At 39.4% G+C, this 12,444-nt stretch overlaps 1 non-coding gene across 1 annotated transcript; it reads left to right on the top strand.

The window, feature by feature from the left end:
- The first annotated feature begins 4,002 nt into the window (after nt 1-4,002).
- LOC111816047 lies at nt 4,003-4,110 on the top strand. The gene has a single exon (XR_002820584.1). It is a non-coding gene; the product is annotated as a U6 spliceosomal RNA (small nuclear RNA).
- Nucleotides 4,111-12,444: the final 8,334 nt, after the last annotated feature.

Genomic DNA, 12,444 nt, shown 5'->3' with positions numbered 1-12,444 from the left:
ACCCCTTCTGTTTGAACAACCATCTACCTGAGAGACAGCACAGCAGCAACTGGCATGTCATGACAAGCAGCCCGTATTCATAAGACCAGAATGACAGGCACTCCAAGCATGAAACTACTATTACAAATTACCATTTGCAGTGTAGTAGCTTAGTTCACAGGTATCAGTATATATAGTCAGGGTGAGAATGTTTCCAGTTAACTGCTAGATTCAAAAATCTTCTGGAGATTCTCAGGATCATTGCCTTGCCCTTCTCTACATAGAACGTTTGGCTTGACATTGTCATGTTTCCTAGTTCTTCTCCTTTTCCTCTCTTGATTAGTTAGTCCTCGAGTTCCTGTTTTCCTTTTACTTGTATTATACCTTTCTATTTGTATTTCTTCTGTTGAGTTCTTATAGTTTGCAGTGTTTGAGTCACTAAATGTAGTACTTTGTGGTAGTGAAAGATAACTAATGCACTCAGTGAATCAGTATGCCCTTGTATACATTTAGGGTGTATCTTGGTAAGACTTATGTAGATTTCTGTGCTAGGGCAAACAACTTTCAGCTTTAGTTGTAGAACGCTGAGAGTTTTATATCTTTGATATCAGACACTATATTTTGAGAGTTTGAAAAGCCTTTTATATCTTCTGGATTGTGGCATTACTATATATTCTAGAAAATTCAAATTAATATGCTCTGGAACAATTAAATGAATTTAGGTTTAAATTCATAAAGAGAAAAAAATACCAATAATCTGTAGTAAAACTAAGCCTAATCTGTATTTGAAACAAATCTTAATCTTCCACTTGACTTTCCTCCATAAACTATTTTGTTGTTAAAAACCGGTTGCTGAAAATTACAAATAAAAAGACTATCCCTAAACTCATATTCCAATGTTTAAAATGTGGATATATTTTCCGTTTCATTACTTTTTAAAGGCTGCCTGAGGCAGTGGCAGCATGCGAGTTGTATCAATCAGTTATTAGTAAATAACTATCTTCTAAATTTATGTGGAATAGCTGCTCAATAAAATCTAGATCCATTTGAATTGGTGGGTTTCAGCTCTGGGTTGATGAGCTCCTTTTAGCCATGATTCAGAAGGTGTAACTATAGAGAATATGACAAAGGTAAACTTTTACTAACATGCAGAAACACATGACATGGGACTTGACGATTTCTAAGTTTTCTTTTTCTTTTTCTTTTTTCCAGATCTCTTTTTTTCACAGCTGATTAAAAAAAAATATACTACCATTCTCCCCAGATTCCCTTTGATACAAAATATTTTTTCCCCCACAAATATCAGACACTTTCTAGCACTCCACACTGTATTGGCATCAGTGTTAACAGTCCCAGTTTAGATGTGCAATACTTCAGATTGGATATACTGTAAAAAGAATCCAACTTCACATAGACATCCTCAGAATCCAGTCAGTTACGGGATTGCCCTTCCAAGCCGGTAGACAAATCCAATTTTAATTTCCAGCTACTCATGGAAAACAAGGAAGAAAAACCCTGAAGTTTCTTCCTTTCTTCGTGCTCCTTCATATGTTTTTCCTGGACTTCCTTCCATGCATTTAAATGTAGACATAGAAAACAAGCATTGACCATAAGAGACGGAGGGGGTTTCTCCATTTCCACCCACTCCCTCCACCTTCTCAACCCCCCTTCTAAGTTTTCTTAAAAAGGTTTCTTTTTTTTTGGCAGAACCAGGGATTGAACTCAGGCCCTTGACCTTGCCAGGGAAACGCTTATCCTACTGAGCCATCTCCCCAGCCCTAAAAAGGTTTTTTGAAGCTATATTTTTTTCAGTATATTTTACACACTGTAAAATACTATATACATATTGTAAACAGTATACACATTCATAGTAACTGTTGTACTGTTTCATGTCAGCATAAGTTGACCAAACTATGTTATCCATACAGGTTCAGACAATCTCTGATGGAAAAAAAATGAAAGTAATTAGAATTGCATTGCAATTCAGTGAGCACCAGTACCAGTAAAGCCCAAAATATATCCTATTAGGGAATGGTTTAGAAGGTCCTTTTAAGGGATCAAAAAAGAGTTTATGTAGATTGTCCAAAGAATTATGGTTGGCGAGTAAATTTACTTCTATAGCCTATTGGTCCAACACAGACCAGCTTAATAGAAGTGTTTTAGGGAAGAGAATATTCTCAACAGTGTTCAAAGAGTAGGTACCATAAGGAAGAGTGTTGCAAAATAGTTAGTGCTGTCAACTTTCCTTCTCAGTATCTTTTTTTGTACTGAAAATTGAACTCAGGACCCCATGTTTGACAGGTAGGTGCTGTGCTTCTGAGCTATATTACTGGCTCTCGTTTTCAATGAACAGGCCATTTATTTTTTACAAATTTCATTTTAGTGATAGAACTATATGAGGTAAGCGTGTCTGGGCATGGCGGTGCATTCCCATAGTTCTAATACTTGGGAGATTTGACAGAGGAGGATCACAGCTTGGAGGGCATCCTGGGCTACACAGTGAGCTTGGAGCTAGTCTAGACTGCAAGAGATCCTGTCTTCAAACAAATGTAAAATGTTCAAGATTATTTTACGTCTTCTAAGGAAGAAATTCTCATTACTTTGGAGAGGAAAAATTCAGTCCTCTTTGGGTAAAATGTGGGCACAGTAATACATTATTTTCATAGTCCTTTCTAAACTGAAAAAAACAGGTTATCTAAGATTAAATTTACTTATGTAATACAAATTGTGTCAAACATTAAGGCACCTGGTTCTCCCAGTGGCAAGAAAGCTTGTTAACATGAAATCACTAATTAATGCTGTTGTTATAGCAGTAAGTTTCCATTCCTAGTGATACCTGAACCCAAATGTAGTGTGTCAGATTTGTTAAAACATGTGAAATTAATGATTAGTATGATTAGTTTAGGTAAGAAAAGTTAGTACTGTATAGCACTGAGAGTCAAGGAAACTGAAGGCCTGTAAAATGTAATAAGCTAATTTTAAAGGAGTTAGGAAGTACCGCTATGGGAATTTGCTGGGTGACCCAGATTCTTTATTGTAGTTATTCAAGTCAGGGTGAGAACATTCTGCTTCTACAAATCAAAGAAGACTTCATTAGGCTGCCCCTTTAATTTCATCCTAGGGACACCATGATAAATTAACTATGCTAAAGATATTTATGTATGTCAGTTCATTCAGATTCATGCCTCAATGCTGCTATCCATTAAGGTAACATCAGCTGGATCAGTCATGCTGCGCTTATGGAATTCAGAATCTAGTTTGATGCCAGCACTTTCATATCTTTCCTGGTCTGCAATAACAGACACCAAAGCATGTTAATGATGCTGAGACTTCCTTCATGGATCTTTATCTTGCAACTTTGCTCAAAGACTTTCACAGGATATAGTTAAGGAGTAGATGATCTAGTCTTCTGTGATGAATTTCCCCTCAGCCTTTGGTGTGAGTTAGTCTTACGTGATGAATTTCCCCTCAGCCTTCCTCTGCAGATGCTTAGGTATTGTTTGGGGACCTAGGGGGGAGTGTCAGTGTGGGATAATTCAGCTTTAAAGGGAATAAAGTAGTTTATTCTGATCTAAGCATGAGTGACCATGGCCTGTGAAGACAGATTCAGGTTATCCTGAATTACTTCTTCCACTGTGGAAGAGGAAACATGAACCAGCAAAGCAAAGGAATGCTGTGCTTCATTGTGTTTACCAAAACATTAGAGGCAACATCACGTAGGCTGGCTATGGCAAGGCAAGAAAGTCTGTTCTGTCGTGCTTCAAATGTTTTCTCATAGCATTCTTAACTTTAGAGTCAGTACAGACCAGAGGTTTAATCTGCTTAGCTGTACATTTCAATAATTATCTAGTAGTCTTGAGGATTTTAGGTCAGATAAAGCAATTGCTCAAAGTGGGTATTAAAAGAGACTTAAAGAAGCCTAAGATAACTCGGGCTCCTGGTCTGCATTATCCCATCTCTCCACAGTCATGATGTTCTAGGCAGCTGTGGTCAGTCTCCAGGTTCTTAAGCTCAAAGCAGAGAATGCTCTTGCTTTGGCAGCGTGTATATTAAAGTTGAACCACACAGAGAACGTTAGCATGGGCTCTGCACAAGGGTGATTCGCAAACTCATGAAGCACTGCATATTTTTCATCATACCCCAGAAACAGTGACTGTTCTCAAAAATCTAATAACATGCTGCTGAGGATGTTGGGGTAGGGGAAAAGGAGCCCTTCTATGTTGTTGGCAGGGAAGTGAACTAGTACAACCATTATGGAAATAAGAGTGGAGAGCGCTTGAAAAACTAGAAATAGTCTGTTTGACCCAGCCATGCACATTTTAGGTATGTTCCTCAAAAGAGTTTGTCATCATGTTACAGGATACTTGCATAGCCATATTTATAGCAGCACAATTGTTAATAGCTGGACTTTGGAAGCAGTGTTATATGTCTATCAACAGATGAAAGGATAAATGTGATATTTGTGTACAGTGGAGTACTACTCTGCCATAAAGAAAGATAAACGTGAGGCATCCATAGACACACAAGCTTGACTATTGCATACATAAAGACACAGAAACGGGAGGGAGGGAGAATAACAGTCAAATAGTTCGCTTCCCCACCAACAATGTGGCAGAGTTCCTTTTCCTCAAACCTCCTCACCAGTGTGTTACTAGATTTTTAAAGACAGCCACTGTTTCTGGAGTATGAAAAATACGCAATGCTTCACGAGATTATGAACCACCCTTGTGCACAGCCCGTGCTAATTAATTATTCAAATAATTCTCTAAATTCTTTATCCCTTGTTTCAAAAATATTTTTGATGTTTATTCCAATTTGTTTCATTTATACTATTAGTTTGTCTTAGTTCACTACAAAGAAGGTTTTGTACTACTGTTTCTCTTTCGTAAGAGTCTTTTTTGCCTATGACTTATACTCTGACATTTGGCCAGTCTTTGAAGATTATGGTGACATTTCCTAATTTGGTTTAGAATTGTCACTTGTTTTTTATGGAACTAAGAGTGTTTTGTATGTTTTCTGTATTAATATCTATGTATATTACCTTAAAGCAAAAAACAGCCTTTGATAACTTCTCAGGGTGTTCTAATATGACATCCTCTGCTTTCCTACTCTGTTCTTATTTTTGTCTTTTTGAGACAGGGTCTCACTATGCAGCTCAGGTTGGCTTTGAGCTCACTTTGTAGCCCATACTGGTCCGACAATCCTCCTGCCTTAGCCTCCCAAGTGCTGGCATTGTAGACGTGTACCACCATGTCCGGGTTCCTACTGTGTTCAGTAGAAATATGAGAATATGAGAGGGTTTTTTTCATGCACTCTAGGACATGTGATGATAATCTTTTTGATGTTAAGGGGATGAATGCCTGTGTATTCTTTGGTTTTGAATGGGGGGGGGTCTCAGTTTTTAAGAGTGTGAACATATTTCTAAAAGTTTGAATACTGATGTTCTCTAATGCTGAAGGAAGTTCTGGTATTTCAACTAAGCTTAGTGTGTTGCATTGGTTTCACAGATTTTCTCAGTTGTCTTTGTATCTAATATAATTGAGTATTTCTCTTAATATTGGCAGTATGATTCCTTCTGTTTAGGTTTAGAGAATTTTTTTTTTTTTTTGTTTTTGGTGGAACCGGGGATTGAACTCAGGTCCTTGTACTTGCCAGGCAGCTCTTATTCCACTGAGCCATCTCCCTGGCCCTTCTGTTTAGGTTTAATTTAGTACTTTTCTTAGTTTCCTTTAGAATTGTAAGTAGTGCGCCACCACGTCCACTGTCAGTCTCCATCTCACTGCACCCAGGGGCAGGGGCAGGGCCAGCACGGCATGCTGGGGATTGAATAATTTTTTAATTCTTCCAACAAAGATGGTATAGTTTCATGATAAACAATATTTTTTAGAAAATTAAGATGAATATTTAGTAGTCTCAAAATTAAGGAATCAATACTATCTCAGGAAAAGGGGCTCTTGAAATGTTTCAGTATGACTAGCTGCTGAAGTCATAGTCTGTCTTGGATTTTTGGAAGTGGGGAAATTGGATTAATGTCTAAAAGAACACACTTGAAGAAAACAAGCAGAGGAGAACTTAGGCAAATACACTATATGAATAACTGCAGTGGCTCAGATAGAAGAGCATTTATTATGTTTAGAACTTTCTGGTTGGGTTTGTGATTTCAGAGTGCAAGTGCTGCCAGAGACCAGTTAGGCTTTACAGGAGGCAGGGCGTCTGCCTAAGATGGCCCATAAGAGCAGAGCCAAGGAGCACATTGAAGCCTAAACCAGCAGAGATGGATGATTAGTATATCTCAATTTGAAAATTTGACACAAATTTTACTAGGAAGAATTTTCAATGGATTAGTCTTCTCATAAAAGCATTCATCCTTGGGTATAAAACCTATCCCAAGAGGCTGGTAGGAAGGTTAAAATCTGAAAACACACAGGGACTGATGAAGAAATACTAACAGTAGCCATAAGTGTGACACTTAGGTTCAGGAAGAGCGAGAAATATAAAAATATAATTTTAGCCAACTTTCTGTGTGATTTGACTATAGTAAATATTGTCAGGGTTTCTGCATCATTATTTAATCTTTTATTTTGTTATGTTTTTGGTACAGAGTCTCTCTACTGCAGTTCAGACTTGTAGTGATCTTCCTATCTCAGCCTCCTAAGTGCTGGAATTACAGGTGTTTGCCAGCATGCCTGGTTTTGGTGACTGGCTCAGCGTGGGGCTGGCATTGACATGCGGTACCGTGGATTGAATCCCGGTCCTTGTACTTGCCAGGCAGGCGCTTAGACTGCTGAGCTATCTTCCCCACTCCTGCATTATTATTATTATTTTTAAGGGCTATGTGTATATTGCCTCTACCTAGGATTATGCAGAATATTCTCCTTAGACTGGGCATGGTGGTGCGTGCCTGTAATCCCAGTGCTTGGGAGGCTAAAAACAGGAGGATCACTGAGTCTGATCTGTGTAGTGAGACCCTTTAGACCCTGTACTAAATACATTTAAAAAAAAAAAAATCCCTCCCTCTGAAAACTAGATATATACATTAAGAATTCTAGTCTGGACAATTCCCCAAATTTGGAGATAGGAATATAAAATATTCATTTTTAAAAAAGGATGAATCATTTCTTTTACATTGTACATATAACACTTTTTATGGGCACATTATTTTATTGAAATAAACACTTCCCACACAAACCAAATCTTACAGTTTTCTAGATAACTCATAATAATACTTCATTTAAAAAAGAACTAGGATTTCTTTTGTTATTATTCAGTAATAGTAGTGTAAAAACTTCTTTTAATATTCTCAAATTTAGCATAAGTAGTCCTGAGAAAACATCCCTTGGATATGGAACAAGTTGTGGGCCATGAGATATAGCATAGAACAAAAAAAGCTCAAAGCAGCAGCTAAATTGTTTGAAGTATTAAGAGTAAACAACTTCACAGTAATTTGGTGATTGAAGTAATTTTCAAAGACCACATGAAATGAATGCTAACGTGAGGATCAGTGCTAATCACATCCCCCACAATACAGCACAATCCCAAGACTCCTCTTGCGTAACACGTTTTATTCCTTTTTTATTCACTGTCTTTCTTTCATTTTATTTATTTTTATGTATTTAGGACAGGGTCTTCAGGGTCTCATTACATAGTTTGGACTTGTAGTGATTCTCCTGTTTTCAGCCTCCCAAGTGCTGGGATTACAAGTGCGAGCCACCACACTGTGTCTCAGTTGCCATCTCAGTGCACCCCACGGGTGGGGCCGGCACGGCACAGCACATCAGGGATCCAGCCCCAGCCTCCATGCTCTGCCTAAGAAGGCTCTTTAGTCTGCTGAGCCATCGGGTTGACCCCCCTTTACTGTCTTAATGCAGAATTCATAGCTAATTTAACCTGCTTACATATACAATTTTAGAGAGATGAATATAATGCTCTAATTATAATATAAAAAAGAATAAAATAATCATATATAATAAATGTATCCCAGTATGTGAATCCATTAGCACACCTACACTAGAAGACATGATGATAGCCATCTATGCTGCAGGCATGTTGAATAAAATAGCCAGCGATACAGATAGTATTCTGCTGTGCTTTTTGTCAGATACCTTGAGGAGTGATTGAAAGTGGCCTACTTGCAGCAGTGATGAGTAACTCTTGGTTGAGTTCTGAATAAAATAAGTACATTTTTTTCCTTGGTTACAAGGTAATATATTTGTAGTCACTGCATAAATAGTGCAAAAAATACTTTGTATTTATAAATCTGACACTTTTACTCATCAGCTTGTCCACTCAGCACTGCTCTGTACTATGCACACATTGGGATCTACATTGAGCTACTGGGGCTACAGAATTAAGTAGGACAGTCTCTCACCTAAAGCAGCTAACCTGGGTTTGAACTCTGCCTGTAGGGAAAACTTCATGCCTGAGCGTTTAGTGGTGGCTATAATGAGAAGTGTAAGAAAGGAACAGCCCACATTTCTGATTTGGTTGTCCCTGAGACTTTCAGCATAACTTCGTCTTATGGAATACTATATACTTTCTCTGCATCTAGCCTTCAATTTCTCTTCATGATGCTTTCATGGTCTGTGTCACTGAGTACCTAACATACCTCAGACACTACAAAAAACTGTCATTAGGCACAAAATGACCTAGGTATAGCCCCCATTTTGTAGATGAGCACACAGGACAGTTAAGCAGCTTGCACTAGGCTATAGAAGTAGAGAGGTGTAGACTTTGATTCAAATTTAGGGCTAACTGTGAAGCCTACACTTCTTGCCCTGGTGGCTTTTGAGTTGGCTGTACAATATCTTCAGGCAGGTGCTTAACCAAAGCATTCTTTATGGTTTTAAGTATGAAGTATATCCCAGAGGCTGCACTGATGGCTTGATCCCCATGGTAGCAATGCCCAGAATGGTACTGGAGACTGTCACAAGGGTGCTGATCTCATGGGTTAAATTATTGAGGAGCTCATAGCTGAATGGGCTATTAGTGGGAGGGACCAGTTGGTTAGAGAATCTATCCTCCAGCCCCCGCTCTTCCTTACTCCCACTGCTTCCTGGACCAGTAACAGCTTTGTCCCACACCATTTTGCTATCATGTTTGTGCCTTGGAGCCAGCTGTCACCTCTGAAACAGCCAAATAAACCTTACTTTAGGTCATTCATGTTGGGTAGTTTGGTCATAGCAATGAAAAGCTGACTAATACGGCCTTTCCATTTTTTACGTCTTTATACCCTAGGGCTGTTGCACAAAGCAACTTTCCAATACAGCTTAAATTTTTAAAAAATTAGTAAACGTTTTTATTAAAAAATAAATGTTTTAAATACTGGTTTTATTATTTATATTAGAATGACTAGGACACTCCTGTTGAAATCTGTTCTGCAGTTTAGCTCAAAAATGTACATATCATATTACAAAAAGCATTTTGCTTGAATGAACTGACTTCTTCATAAACAGTTGCATGCTGAAGAAATTAATCTACTGAACATTGAATGGAAACAATCAACTAGAAATTATTGGTCCATTAGGTGCAAAGTTAACTTGCGAGGCTCTTTGGGGAAGCCATACTTTCATGTAATGTTTTCAGTGGATTATTTGACAAGGAAAGTTCTCAGGAAGGTTGTAGTGTGTACGTGCTAACAAGCTTTGAGAATCCCACAGCACTGACTGTCAAACCTATGTGTATTAATGAGGTTTTGTTTTCCCAAGAGGAAAACAGGTTGCTGTGGGATAAGCAGTGATGAGCAGAACACAGGCAATGCCAGTTTGATGAAAACCCTTCAGTTTAGATGAGTGACCTTTAAAAATGACTGCATAAATAGCTTCCACCTAATCAGTTCCCATAATATTTGTGGTTTATAGTTTAGCAATAAAGCATCTTTATCGAGTGACTTGATTTTTAAAAATAGTGCTCTTTGTAATCAACTCAGTGCAAAATTAAAATAAAAATAGCAATAACAGCAAAATATGAATAATTAAAATAATCATAGACTGAAATTCTCATCTGAAAAAGTCATGGTTTAGTGCCATACTACTGTGGAAAGTAAGGTCTTTTCATCTCTTCTCCAAATCACACAAAGCAACTAGAAAACACCTATGTCTATGATCATTCCTGTGAAAGACAATACCTTAGGCCTGGTGAACTAATGTATTTTAATCTTATGTAATCTTTTGTTCTTCCTTGACCCTAAGTTTGTTATTTAGAATCATGTCAAGAGTATTCAAATCACACATTTCCTTTCAGATACAACAAAGCCACCTTTTAACCATTCAGGCAGAGCAGTTAGTACCTGAAACAAAAGAAGAAAGATGTGTTACTCTGGAAGACCTTGCTGGAAGGAAAAGCAGCCAGCCTGCACCTTTGCCCTAGGAATATGTGGGGCAGAAGTAGTCAGACATAGATTTCTGACTTTTCTAGGATGATAAAGTTGCAAAAAAGTAAAAAAAAAAAGCCTGAGTAGCTTTTGTTCCATTTTCTTTCTGAATATTGAAATGAGGCTGCCACTTGAGATGGCTGCATGTCAGCATGCGCAGCAGTAGCACGACAAAGGTGGTTGAAGGTGGTCAGAAAGAATGGGAGCTCTCCTTCCCACTCCCCACCCAGCAGTGTCTGCAGGGGGTCCTGCTGGGAAAATGGCCAAAGCCATTTGCTGCACATGCTCAATGAGCGTCACCTCTGGTTTTCAGGAGGACAGCTACATGGTGAGCAAGAGCTGAGCCAGTGAGCATTTGTAGGATGGGCTGAGGTGCCAGAGGCCTTGGCTGAGTAAGGGTAACAGCACCGTAGGATGGGCTGAGGTGCCAGAGGCCTTGGCTGAGTAAGGGTAACTGCACTGTAGCTCCTGATGACATGATCATTCTCAATCTACGCTCCCCAGGGTTTGCATCAGCCATCTTTAAGAGAAGGCCAGCACCTGGATGACAGGCTCCAGAAGGGGTATCCTTTGGTTTTATGAACTGTCCCCTACACCCACATGCCAGAGGCTTGATAGGAAGTCAAATTTTAAGCTGCCAATTTTTATTTTCCCAAATGGGGTGGATTGTTATAAAAATATTAAATCAATTATATGAAGAAGTTAGAGTTTTCTTGTGCATGTTTCAGGAACGGAGTAAATTTGAAAATTTGCTGGGGAAGTTACTGTACTCTTTGCTTCCTCTCAGTCCTAACTCTTGGCTGAGCTGGCTTTGTTTTTCAGTAAGGAAATTGAAGTCACATGAGGAGAATGTCCACAAATCTCATCACTGCAGCTGATTACCCACACTGTGGTGTGATCACACATTCTGTTCACTTCTATAAGTATTGGGAAGTGGTTAAATTGTAGGCAGCTGAGTTAGACAGGTGCTCAAAGGGGCCAGTATGGGGAGACAAGATAATTTACAACTGTGGGAGAGACAGGCACTCTGTGGGCCAGACCTCAAGAAAAAAGATCAAACAAGTGCCACCACATGGCTCACTAGGGACAGCCATCAGGGATTGGCATCCTAGATAGGTATAAATCGCCTTGGAAAAGCCACAGAGTCACTTATGGTTTGTGTCTCGTTGTTGCCCAAAGTCTCATGCAACTCTGGTGCGGACTTCTAGAGTTTGTGATTACGTCATGATCCAGTGCTGGGATTATTGGTAGTGAGTGCTATACCTGGCCTGGGGCAGATCGCCTGAATGCAACGTAAGGGAGACAGACTTACTCTCTGCTGCTATTGTTGCTGCTGCTACTCCCTTTTTGCTCTTGTTTTGCTGTTTTCTACTGCCATGAACTGCTGCCCTCTTCCAGGTGCCGGTCTGCCTTGGAGCCAGCTGAGTATGGAGTGAAAACTTCACTAACTGTGTGCTAAATAAACCTTTCCTTCCTTCATTTTGGGTGTCGGGTATTTTGTACCAGCAATGAGAGAAAAGTAACTGAGACAGTCACTAAGTCAACCCTCTCCTGGAAAAGTCCCTGTTCTGACTTCATGCCTGCTTTGTTCATGACTTGTTTCCTCATTTGATCCCTACTTAATAATTTTACCTGAACAATTATGTTTGAAATCTTATTAGTTGACCACAGTTCTCTCCCATCTCATGCCCCCCTTGCATTCCCATGTTTCCCACCTTAGACCCACCTCACCTTATAAAGCCCCTAGAAAAGCAGGGTCCATGGCAACCCACTTGGGTTCCCTTCTGTCGTCCTCTTGGACAGAATTTTTTTTTCCCTCAATAAATATGTTCTGCTGGGCCAGCCTGATAGCTCAGTGGACTAAAATGTCTGCTTGGGCAGAGTGCAGTGACCAGGGTTTGATCTCCAGGATGCTGTGCCAGCCTGCCTCTGGGGTACACTGAGACAGTGACTGAGACTGGGCATGGTGGCTTGTGCCTGTAATCCCAGCATTTGGGAGGCTGAAAACAGGAGAATCACTACGAGTCTGATCTATGTAATGAGATCCTGTAGACCCTATAGACCCTGTCCTAAATACAGAAGAAGAAGAAGAAGAA

Source organism: Octodon degus, unplaced genomic scaffold (genome assembly GCF_000260255.1).
Source record: "Octodon degus isolate 3935 unplaced genomic scaffold, OctDeg1.0 scaffold00025, whole genome shotgun sequence".
NCBI lineage: Eukaryota > Metazoa > Chordata > Mammalia > Rodentia > Octodontidae > Octodon > Octodon degus.
The sequence above is the reverse complement of the archived record's forward strand: the minus strand, read 5'-3'. Positions and strand labels throughout refer to the sequence as shown.